Below are 12,322 nucleotides of genomic sequence, written 5' to 3' on the forward strand. Positions count from 1 at the left end.
TACTCACAGACACGTGAACGCAATTCTGCTGGGTACCTGGTGGACATTGATTTGAAGGCAAAATTCAGAAGGGATTCTTCTCATTTTGCTTCAGACTTCTGAAAGTTCAGTGTCTAAATCTGAACTAGTGAACTTCTCTAGTTCAAGTGTAGAAACAAGTACACTCAGCTCATTCATCTCATCCTAAGCTTTAAGACAGGCCAGATGAATCCCACTCCAGAAATACCCAGTCTCACTCAGAGCTAAATGTTTAATGTCTAGATGTCATAAGGTCAGCTGTACTCCAGCCATGCTGTGTATATATGAAAGCTTGTCTATCAATTTATACTATCTTGAAGGACTTCAAATTCCATATCAACATTAAGCAAATGTTAGCATTGCAAAATCAGAGGCACAAGATATGAAATACCTTTAAAATATTGTTCTCCACTCTTCTATTCTCATATCATGCCATTCCTCAAAACCAGTTCTTAACCCCAGTTCCCATCTTCCCACAATGGTCCATCCTACAACCCTGGTTTTGCCTTTAACACTGTTTTTTGTCCGTCTTCCCTGCTCATCTTTCTGCAGTTATATCAAATATCTCTTACTGTTTATCTACACAGGTTGGGTAGGGGAATGCTGAGACCTTGGAAAGGAGCCTCCCAGCTCCTAGAGTCACCACAGCTATGAGGAACTAAAGTTGTGCTTATGCAAGGCTCAACTGCATCTGGAAACATCTGTGGGGATGAAGCCTTCAGGGCTTGGTTGTACATTGGATCTGCAAGGCTTCTGAGTATGTGCAATACAAGACGGTCTCTTGAGAGCTGAAGTTGGCAAGCTTTCCTTTCACTGTGTGCATAGGGATTTCTTTCTTTTTTGCCCCAAAGCCTTATACCTTGCCTGAATTAGGCAAGCGTTCAAAGGGCTGTCTAAAACAAAATTAGAGCTGTGTTTCTGCCAATTTTCATCATCTAGTTACAGAGGATGAAGCTCTAAGCCTTGTAAATGAACATTTCTAAGTGTATTTATCATGGGCAAATTCTCATATTTTTCCTAACCTCATTTCAGAAGCTACAGAATCTCAAGAACTGAAAGATTATCCTGCAGAGGTATAGCATGGAAAAACTTAAGCCCATAGTGTTAAATTTACTTTTTCAGCTGGTAAAGTTATGAAAAAAGCTGTAAGGGAACATAAACCTACAGCGTCTTAAGTCACCATGCCACATGCCTTCAAAATAATGTCTGACAACAGTATTCAATTCTTACCAGTGTTTTACTGATTACCTCATATTACCAACTGAGGAGGTAGACAACCTGAATATTTACACTACTCAAAGTGCTTTCAGTAGTAAGACTACAACAGGGAGTTTTAGCTGTCTTATAAATATTTAGTATTGTTATCTTCCTTGAAAATCTAAAACCACAGTGACTGGTGCTGGCATCACAAGCTCATGCCAGCAGAGGCTGTGTTACAGCACTAAGACACATTCCTTCTCCTTTCCTTCCCAAAGAAATTCTAGATTAAGGAAAAATCTTTGGCTGAGAATCCATCAGGTTTCCTGTAATGTATCAGTGCTACTGATGTTAATAGTCTTTAGGCTATCCCACAAATGGCCTACAAATCATGCACCCTACAGCCATTTCAACTAGTGTTTGAAAAAGAATCATAAACAGTCCTGTTTCAAATGAGTAACACCTCACATTTCATGGCGATGCAGTTTTTTGGTCCATGTATTAGAAAAACATGTTGCCTATGAGTAAGCTTTTGGTGTACATATTAGAATTTTCCATTTCAGCCACTACATCTGAACCATTATATGTGTTTATTCAGTGCTGTTGAAGTCACGCCTATAAAAACTGCAGAAGGCATTGCTTACCACTTTTCAATGTACTAGAGCACATAGAGAGCCCTTTGTAAGAGATTTGAAACGGCTTTAACTTTTCAAGGAGAGCGAGCATTGGTATAGAGGGGTCTCACGCTGAAATCCACCACATAGGAACTCTGATGACCATGGGTCGTTTTGGAAAACCTGGCTTTTCTGTATTTTTAGCCTTATTCTGCCAATCTGCAGCACAGACATTCCATTAAAATGAGTTCCTTCCTACTGTCGCTGTTCTGTGTAAATTTCCAGCTGTTTGTGGTTAAGGAGAAGGACATATCTAAAAGAAAGTAATGGGCTTAAGAGTCTCTTTTTTCCTTAAAAAAAAAAGACTATTTTTTCATTTAAACAAAAAACTTTCCTCAATAACTTACAGAACTTTGAGCTTCTTAGTTTCACCATAAAAGCGCATCTGAAGGACCAGTATTCCACAGGCAAAGTTATCACTTCCTACCAGTTCTATCCAAGCTTTCCCATCTTGAATACCACCACCCCTGCAAGTCCGTTTCTACATTTCTCCTGAGCTGAAGCAAGCATTTGACAGATCTGTAATTACTACATCTTCTCTCCACTCGTCACCTCCATGATCGACGCACTCCCTGTTGCACACAGGTCCTCCGCCAAGTCATTTCTAGTGGTGGCACCTTACCTTTAGGATGGCAGAGCTGCAGAGGAGAGATCGAACATGCAGTGGAGGAAATGTGCTTCTCCTCACGGGCTCTCCAAAGGTGAAAGTCTGATGTTTTCACAGCTCTCGCAAAGATTCTCTTGCTGCTTTTTGCAGAATAGTTTCAGCTTGTGCTACCAACTTGCGTAGTTTGTAAGATACTGGCTGATTTCACAACAGCTTGTTGCCTCCTCCCAGCCCTGCCACCCTTGTTTCTGCACTCTGAAGGCAAATCTACTCTGGAATAAAGGGAAATTTCAGTCTCTACCATTGTGTCCCAGAGACTTTTATTGCCATGACAATTCTTCAAAACTATTGATATTTAGAGGAAAGGTGTGGGAGTGGAAGAGGGGAGGAAGGCTGGGTCTAAGTCATTTAACCACAGCTCCAAGAATAGGCAATTTTATTGTGCAGACGTGACAGATAAATGTTTAGTTTCTGAGGAAAAAGGGAATGTTTGAAACAGGGCAACTTCAGACAATCCAGAGCTTCAAAAACTTTTATAAATGGGGCCTTGAATTATCATTTAAATACTGAAGATCAAAAATATGCAGTCATAATTGTGCAGTGGAATTAATTTTTCTTTGCAACACAGTGTAAAAGGGTGATCATTTTGCTCGCACCATGTATGAAATGAGCAGATGGATTTTAATTAAAGCTATTTAAACGTAGTGCAAAGTGGAGAGCATTAACTCTTGATCATGTTGTAAATTAAGTTAAATCTGTTTAAGCACTTGCATACTAGGGGTTTGCACCAGTGTGCTTGATTGATTTTGTTTCCACTGGGATAAATTTTCTAGCTTGGCAGTAAGGCTATGGCACAGTTACTTGACCACAGTGCTAGCTTCAGCACTTCTTCCTTTCCCCTTTCAACTTTCTTTTGGCTGCTTACTCCCTGCCAGAGCTATTTGTGGGCATAGCGGGGAACTGGAGCAGGGAGCTGAAATAAACATTTTTTCTTTCCCCAGGAGAATCAGTTCCCCAGTCCATCTCACCATGTCTCGTAATGCTGTCAGTGTAACAGAGAAGGCAGCCACTGGTAGAGGAGACGGGGCCAGTTTTAGGAGAGGGCAGGCGCCGCTGAAACAAACCTGAAACCATGTCTTGCGGCTACCTAGGGAACATCAGGTGATGTTTGCGGACACATGTCTTGTCATTTGAGTGCTGTATTTAAAACTTCTCTTAAGGGGGAAAAAACCAAAAGTTTTTGCATGCAGAAATAGGAAAACATGAACCCATGCACATGACATGCAGGCAAACCAAGCTAAGTGGTGCGGTTGACATGCCAGAAGGACGAGATGTCATCCAAACGGACCTGGACAAGCTGGAGAGGTGGGCCTGTGTGACCCTCATGAGGTTCAACAAGGCCAAGTGCAAGGTCCTGCACCTGGGACACGGCAGCCCCCGGTATCAGCACAGGCTGGGGGATGAAGGGATGGAGAGCAGCCCTGCGGAGAAGGACTCAGGGTGCTGGTGGATGAAAAGCTGGACATGAGCCGGCAATGTGCGCTGGCAGCCCAGAAAGCCAACCCCATCCTGGGCTGCATCCCCAGCAGCGTGGCCAGCGGGGCGAGGGAGGGGATTCTGCCCCTCTGCTCCGCTCTGGGCAGACCCCCCTGCAGCCCTGCGCCCAGCTCTGGGCCCTCGGCACAAGGACACGGAGCTGCTGGAGCGGGGCCAGGGGAGGCCACAGAAATGCCCCGAGGGCCGGAGCCCCTCTGCTGCGGGGCCAGGCTGGGGGAGCTGGGGGTGCTCAGCCTGGAGAGGAGGGGGCTGCGGGGAGGCCTGAGTGCGGCCTGGCAGGGCTGAGAGGGGCTGCAGGAAGGGGGGGGCAAGCTTGTTAGCAAGGCCTGTTGTGACAGGACAAGGAGTGATGGATTTAAACTAAAGGAGGGTAGATTTAGACTGGATATAAGGAAGAAATGTTTTACAGTGGGGGTGGTGAGGCGCTGGCACAGGTTGCCCAGAGAGGCGGTGGAGGCCCCATCCCTGGCACCATCCCAGGCCAGGCTGGACGGGGCTGTGAGCACCCTGGGCTGGTTAAAGCTGTCCCTGGCACTGCAGGGGCTGGGCTGGGTGGGCTCTGAAGGGCCCTTCCCGCCCAAAGCATTCTGTGATTCTATGATTCTATGATCTGTATGAATGATCAAAATAGGCTGCTTAGCTTTTTTTAATAGCAGCCTATTACTGAAAAACTATAGTTTGAAGCAGATTCTCATGCACAATTATTGCCTTCATCTTTGGTATGGTCAAAGGTGTAATCAGTGATATTTGACTTGATTTCCTTATTTACAGGTAAAAAGTTTTCCCTTCCATCTGCTTGTTACAAAATGCTGAGGCTGTAATTCAATGGTAGGATTGTTAGTACACATATAGTAATGTAACAAGAACTTTTGTATTCTGCCAGGTAGTCTAGAAAAGTCTTCATTTATACAATCACATTTCATAAAATTTTTATATCAGACATTTCTACAATCACCCAGAGATGGACAAAGTTTTCTATATTTTTTAATAGGGCCAACAGCAATTTTGGAGGATGGTGGTTTTCTATTTCAGAGAAAAAGCAAAATAAAAGGATGCCCACCCCCCAAAAAAAAACAAACCCAAAACCAAAATACCCCAAAACAATGAAAAACCAAATAAAAACCAAGTTGAACATAAAATGAAAATAATTTTTTTAAAATAAAAAAATCCATGAACATAAACATAAAACAAAACTTCAGGTTTTCTTGTAAAGATAAGTAAGAAAAATTAACACATTGTTTAGCTTTAACAAGTTTATTTGGGATTTTGAGGTGGGAACACCATTCTCCTCTGACACAGTTTTGAATGATCATTTGATTGACTTGTCCACTGATAAACTATTGTCTAGTATTCACCATTGATTGTCCATCATACCACAAAAATTACCAAAAAGTTTAATTTAAATTTTAATAAAAATTAATTTTTCATCAAAAAGGCCAATAAAAAAGTTCTTTGAACCATCCCCATGTATATTATGAGTTCTACAGAAGATAATCAAATTTCTGGTATAGTCCATGAGATATCTTCTGTCTTGAATTGTTTACTGTTTCTTTTATTTGCGCTTGACATCAATAGATGAATGCAATAAACACTCATTTCCAAGCTAGTTGTCATCTGGGATCAGTATAAAAGGCTCTGAAATTTTTCAGCTGAGGAAATTTTATTTCCTTTTTAAGTGAAAAGTTGTCTCAACCAAACAGAACATTCCTTTCTAACACAAAATATATGGATTACTTTTCCCAGCTGTACAGAAACATGATTACTGTAGGGTCCAAAATGTCTCTGTATTTCGGTTCTCATTTAATCAGTTGCTCATTAAGACCTTGCAAGATCTAAAAATGGTGCCTACATTCATCATCCGTCATTATCTGCTAGTCATACTCTACCAGTGCCTTACATCAGAGAAGGAAAGTAATCCACTTTCTACATTAATAATTTCAGGATACAGGATAACAGAAAGAGCTGCAAAAAGCAATACTGGGCTGGAAAAAAATCAAGCACACAAACACAATATATGAAGCTGCTGTGTACAGAGCAGGCCTCCGGGAAAACTTCTGAGAGTCAAGGTGGCTAACAAGGTGAGTAGATGATGTCAGTCATGTGATAGTACTGGAGAAAGGCAAAATTATTTGGTGTATAAATGAGGGTATTACTTATTTCCTACATGAAGCAATACTTCATGATGGTAAGCAGTCAAATTGCCAGAGCAACTTGACTGGTCTATGAAGAGGACTATTTTTGAAGTGTTTTTCAAGAAAGCTTTGGATCTGCTGGAAATAATCTAGAGGCAAGCAGACGGTTTGAGGAGAGGCCAGGAAACTGCAGCATAAGGGGAAATGTCAAAAGGAAAGCAATGGTTTTGCCGGAAGAGAAGATGAAGGGGATACGTGACACGTCCTGTATTACAAAAAGACCTTTGGAAAGGAGAGAGGAATAATTTTGCCCATGTCAGATAGGACAAAAAGACACTGGCTAAATCTGCTAGAGGAAAACTGTGGATGGGATGTCAGGAAAAATCTTTCTGGCAGTAAAATTGGTAAAGCCTTTGATAAATCAAATGAAGAAAATGTGGAGTCTCCATCTTTGGAAGGTTTTTGAAAAAGATCAGACAAACATCCATGGGAGTGATGACTGAGACTGCCATGGGGCTGGACAGTGGGTTGGTTGATGTCTTGAAGTCTCTTCAAGTCCTGTTCCCCTGTACTTTGATGGACTTCCAGCAGTCTTAGGAGATTGATCCTTGAAGTGCACTGCCAACAGAGATGTCTTCAGGGGTGGGCGAAGTAAATGGCCTTTGAAACAAATGAGAATTTGAGGGGAGAAACCAGACAGTTTATAAAAGTGTAATATTTTCTTTTCCATACTAGTAATTCATTTCCTGGTCAAACTCACAAGAACAATAGATTTAATTCTACATTCCTTTTTTTTTTTCTTTTAAGAAGTTCAGAAGCTAATGGGAGAAAAGAGCACATTTTCTAATTTTCTTCCCGTTTTTTTTCTACCAAACAGATACCTTCCATGCCTTTGAGATGAACTTTAGTATCAACTTCATTGTGCAAATGTTACAAACCTTGTAAAATCACAAAATGTCTTCACTGAAGAGAGGAGCAAGAATAAGGTATAAATATGATACTACTTTTCTAAATTAATGGAACAGTTCCTGGCAGAAAAAGTGCTAGTGAGGGGGAACAAGAATGTCAGTCATGCTTTTAGTGAGGAGCAAACCCATGTGTACTTAAGATAAAATAATCTGAAGAGCAGCATCCTGTTCTTAGCTGTTCCCTCTCCCACAAATATCTGTGCCTCTGTTCTCCCTTTTAATGGTGAGAATAACAGTGAACATTAAAGTGTAGAGGAGATACAATGCCACATTATGATGAAGAAATTTCTGTGTTAATCTAAGTGGCTCATTGGTTTTTTATACACATTATTAATAGAAAATATGGAAAATAATAAGACAATTTCCCATAGACTTAAGACAGATTTAGGAAAAATGTAATTACTTTAAGCTTTTGGACTAATGTTAATACCAAATAATGGCAGAAGAGCATGCAACAAAAGATGTCCTAGGTATTGAATGCTAAAGCCTAATAAAGAATAGGACAATTGTTAGTACAGTCACATATGATACAGAGAATCACATATAGCAGTAGGATATTAATAATAAACTAAAAAAACCCCAGAGAAACAGTTATTAGTTGTTATATTTTCATTGAATAGGCTAGTAGTGAGGTATTATTTTCCTAACTATGCTTTAATAAACTGCTGCTGTCCTGACCAGGCACTAAGCAAAAATCACTGATGAAGGAACATTTGCATTTAATTAAGCAAATGGATAGTTATTTCATTACCAAACTCTAATCACTATTAAAGATTGTTGTTACTCTTGTCCAGGAAGAAGTTTTGGCAATTAAAGGTACATTGAAAAGTATAACCTAAAGTATAACCCATTCTTTTACAAAATTACATTTATTTCTTTCGAGCCATTGCATAGCCTATTTTTACCTTGGGAAGGTCACTGACTCTTCTTTTGATTGTATTGCTGGCCAAAGGTTAAGGTAATAAGTAAATTCCTGATCATTCTAATAATGGGAGAAGTTGAGAAAAAGTGGACAGTAACCAACACCTGAGAGGCTCTTTATTTTTGTCTTTTTTTTTTTTTTTTTCCTGACAAAAGGCAGAAACTGAGTGCTATGCAGACAAAAAGGGATTTAGTTAACCATGGCGGCTGGAAAAGGCAGGACTCTGTGGTTCTGCTTTACTCTCTGCACTGCCCATTAGCAAATCTTATTCTTTTTATCGTGAGCACACAGTGCTGCTGTCTCATTATCTGGAGTAAACAGCAGTGTGATTGGACTTTTGCCTGTTAGGGACAGATGAATATCTTTATTATGGCAGTGACTTCTTCCTTCCTAATGAAAAATTGCCTCCTGACACATTGAAAAGGTCTCCATGGGCTTTAATGTGAGTTCAGACCTAGAATCATAGAATAGTTTGGTTGGAAGGGACCTTTAAAAGTCATCTAGTCCAACCCCTGCCTGCAATGAGCAGGGACATCTTCAAATCGATCAAGTTGCTCAGAGCCCCGTCCAACCTGACCTGGAATGTTTCCAGGGATGGGGCCTCCACCGCCTCTCTGGGCAACCTGTGCCAGTGCTTCACCACCCTCATGGTAAAAAATTTCTTCCTTATATCCAGTCTAAATCTATTCTTCTTTAGTTTAAAACCATTACTCCTTGTCCTGTTACAACAGGCCTGGCCAAAAAGATTGTCCCCATCCTTCCTGTAGGCCCCCTTTAAGTACTGAAAGGCCACAATAAGGTCTCCCCACAGCCTTTTCTTCTCCAGGCTGAACACCCCCAACTCCCTCAGCCTGTCCTCATAAGAGAAGTGCTCCAGCCCTTGGATCATTTTTGTGGCCTCCCCTGGCCCCGCTCCAACAGCTCCATGTCCTTCTTGTGCTGAGGGCCCAGAGCTGGGCGCAGGGCTGCAGGTGAGGTCTCACCAGAGCAGAGTAGAGAGGCAGAATCCCCTCCCTCGCCCTGCTGGCCACGCTGCTGGGGATGCAGCCCACGATGGGGTTGGCTTTCTGGGCTGCAAGCGCACATTGCTGGCTCATGTCCAGCTTTTCATCCACCAGCAACCCCAAGTCCTTCTCCGCAGGGCTGCTCTCCATCCCTTCATCCCCCATCCTGTATCTGGGACAGGATTCAGTTACCTGAACATATGTGGCTAGTGATATCTGAGATGTTCTTGTTCATCCTACAGACCTGTCAGCCTGACCTCGGTACTGGGGAATATTATGGAGAAGTTCATCTTAAGTACGTTCAACAGGTAGCAGCTCAACCAGGCCCAGTCAGCATGGGTTTATGAAAGGCAGGTCCTGCTTGACCAACATGATCTCCTGTATGACCTGGTGACCTGCCTAGTGGATGAGGGAAAGGCTGTGAATATCATCTACCTGGACTTCATTAAAGCCTTTGACACTGTCTCCTACAGCATTCTCCTAGGGAAGCTGGTGGCTCATGGCTTACACAGGTATACTCTTCACTGCATAAAAAACTGTGTGGATGACTGAGCCCAGAGAGCTGTGGTCAATGGAGTTAAATCCAGTTCGTGACCAGTCACAAGTGGTGTTCCCCAGGGCTCCGTTTTCGGGCCAGTCTTGTTTAATATCTTTATCAATGATCTGGACGAGGGGATTGAGTGCACCCTCAATAAGTCTGCAGATGACATCAAGTTGGGCGGGAGTGTCAATCTGCTGGAGGGTAGGAAGGCTCTACTTAAGGATCTGGACAGACTGGATCGATGGGCCAAGGCCAACTGTAGGAGATTCAACAAGGCCAAGTGCCGGGTCCTGCACTTCGGTCACTACAACCCCATGCAACACTACAGGCCTGGGGAAGAGTGGCTGGAAAGCTGCCTGGCTGAAAAGGACCTGGGGGTGTTGGTTGACAGCTGGTTGAACATGAGCCAGCAGTGTGCCCAGGTGGCCAAGAAGGCCAACAGCATCCTGGCTTGTGTCAGGAATAGTGTGGCCAGCAGGAGCAGGGAGGTGATTGTGCCCCTGTACTCGGCGCTGGTGAGGCTGCACCTCGAATACTGTGTCCACTTTTGGGCCCCTCAGCACAAGAAGGACATTGAGGTGCTGGAGCGCGTCCAGAGAAGGGCAACAAAGCTGGTGAAGGGTCTGGAGCACAGGGCTGATGGGGAGCGGCTGAGGGAGCTGGGGGTGTTCAGCCTGGAGAAGAGGAGGCTGAGGGGAGACCTTATCGCTCTCTACAACTACCTGAAAGGAGGTTGTAGTGAGGTGGGTGTTGGTTTCTTCTCCCAGATAGTTAGTGATAGGATGAGAGGAAATGGCTTCAAGTTGCATCAGGGGAGACTTAGATTGGATATTAGGAAAAATTTCTTTACGGAAAGAGTGGTCAAGCATTGGAACAGGCTGCCCAGAGAGGTGGTGGAGTCACCATTCCCGGAAGTGTTCAAAAAACAGGTAGATGTGGCACTTTGGGACATGGTTTAGTAGGCATGGTCGTGTTGGGTTGATGGTTGGACTGATGATCTTAGAGATCCTTTCCAACCTTAATGATTCCTAGTTTTACTTTCATTAAATATAATCCAGCCACCAAGCCAGGAAACATGAAATTGCTACTCTCCCCTTAACTGGTTTAGTGGTGGACTTCGCAGTGTTAGGTTAATGGTTAGACTGGATGATCTTAAAGGTCTTTGCCAACCTAAATGATTCTATGATTCTATGATTCTACTTAACTTCCAGCTGGTCAGGAATAGTACAGGTCTTCCCTAGATCCATTAATGTGGGTGTCTTCAGTACCCCGGTGTTTCTCAAATGTCAATAGACATCTTGTTAGGACAAGTAAATTCAGCACCTAGGCCAGAAATTTCTTCCCCTGCATACCTATATTTAGATGCTGAAAATAAGGTGTCCAGTCTCAGTCTTGATCTTGTCCCTGACTGTATTGGGTCCAGCTGAGATGGAGTTCATTTTCCCCATAGCAGCCCTCATAGTGCTGTGCTTTGTACTGGTAGCTAGAAAGATGTTGATAACACACCAGAGTTTTGGCTCCTGCTGAGCAGTGCTGGCACAGCATCAAGGCTGCCTCTCCAACATTCCCCCTCACCAGCAGGCTGGGCGTGGGCAAGATCTCAGAAGGGGACATAGCCAGCACAGCTGACCCAAAGTGACCAAAGGGATATTCTATACCTTATGACATCTGCCCAGCAATGAAAGCTAAGAGAAAGGAGGAGGAAGGCGGGGGGGCATTCATAATTTGCGTTTGTCTTCTGGAGCAACCGCTACGCGTACTGAAGCCCTCCTTTCCAGGAAGTGGCTGGACTTCGCCGCTGATGAGAAGTAGAGAATAAAACCTTTGTTTTCCTTTGCTTCCATGCATGGCATTTGTTTTTGCTTTATTAAACTGCCTTTATCTTGACCCATGAGTTTTTTCCATCTCATTTTCTCCCTCCCTCCATCCTGCTGAGGAGGGGAGAAGTAGAACACTTTAGTGGGCACCTGGTATCCAACCAGGGTCAACCCACCACAGTCCTCTGGTGCCCAATGTGGGGCATGAGGAATTCAAGACAAGAACAGTAATCAGGAGAGGTCACGGGCAAAACATGAACTGAACACAACTAGAGAGTGAAAATTGGAATGACAGTGGGAAATTTCTGTTGTAATTGTGGTGAAGGGATGAGGGGTAGATTGTGTGTAAATTGTCCACTTTCATTCGGTGTTGTGATGATGTTGTTTTGACTTTGGTGCAGGGAATTATTTTTTATTGATGTGAGTGAAATTTGTGAAGATTGTATAATGAATGTTGATTTTATATGATAATTCTTAAATATGGGATTCACAGAGGCGAGGGGTGGAATGAATTGGGTTTCCATGGCAAGGTTTTGGTAGCAGAGGGGATACATGGGTGGCTTCTGTGAGAAGCTGCTAGAAGCTTCCCCTATGTCCAATAGAGCCAATGACAGCCGGGTCCAAGACAGACGCGCCACTGGCCAAGCCTGACCTAATCAGCGACGGCGGTAGCACCTCTGAGATAACATATTTAAGAAGGTGGAAAAAAAACCTGTGCAATTGCAGCCAAAAAGAGGAGTGAGAATATCTGAGAAACAACTCTACAGACACCAAGGTCAGTGAAGAAGGAGGGGGAGGAGGTGTTCCAGGCACCGGAGCAGAGATTCCCCTGCAGCTCATGGTGAAGACCCTGGTGAGGCAGGCTGTCCCCCTGCAGCCCATGGA

Source organism: Pelecanus crispus, chromosome 2, assembly GCF_030463565.1.
Source record: "Pelecanus crispus isolate bPelCri1 chromosome 2, bPelCri1.pri, whole genome shotgun sequence".
Taxonomy (NCBI): domain Eukaryota; kingdom Metazoa; phylum Chordata; class Aves; order Pelecaniformes; family Pelecanidae; genus Pelecanus; species Pelecanus crispus.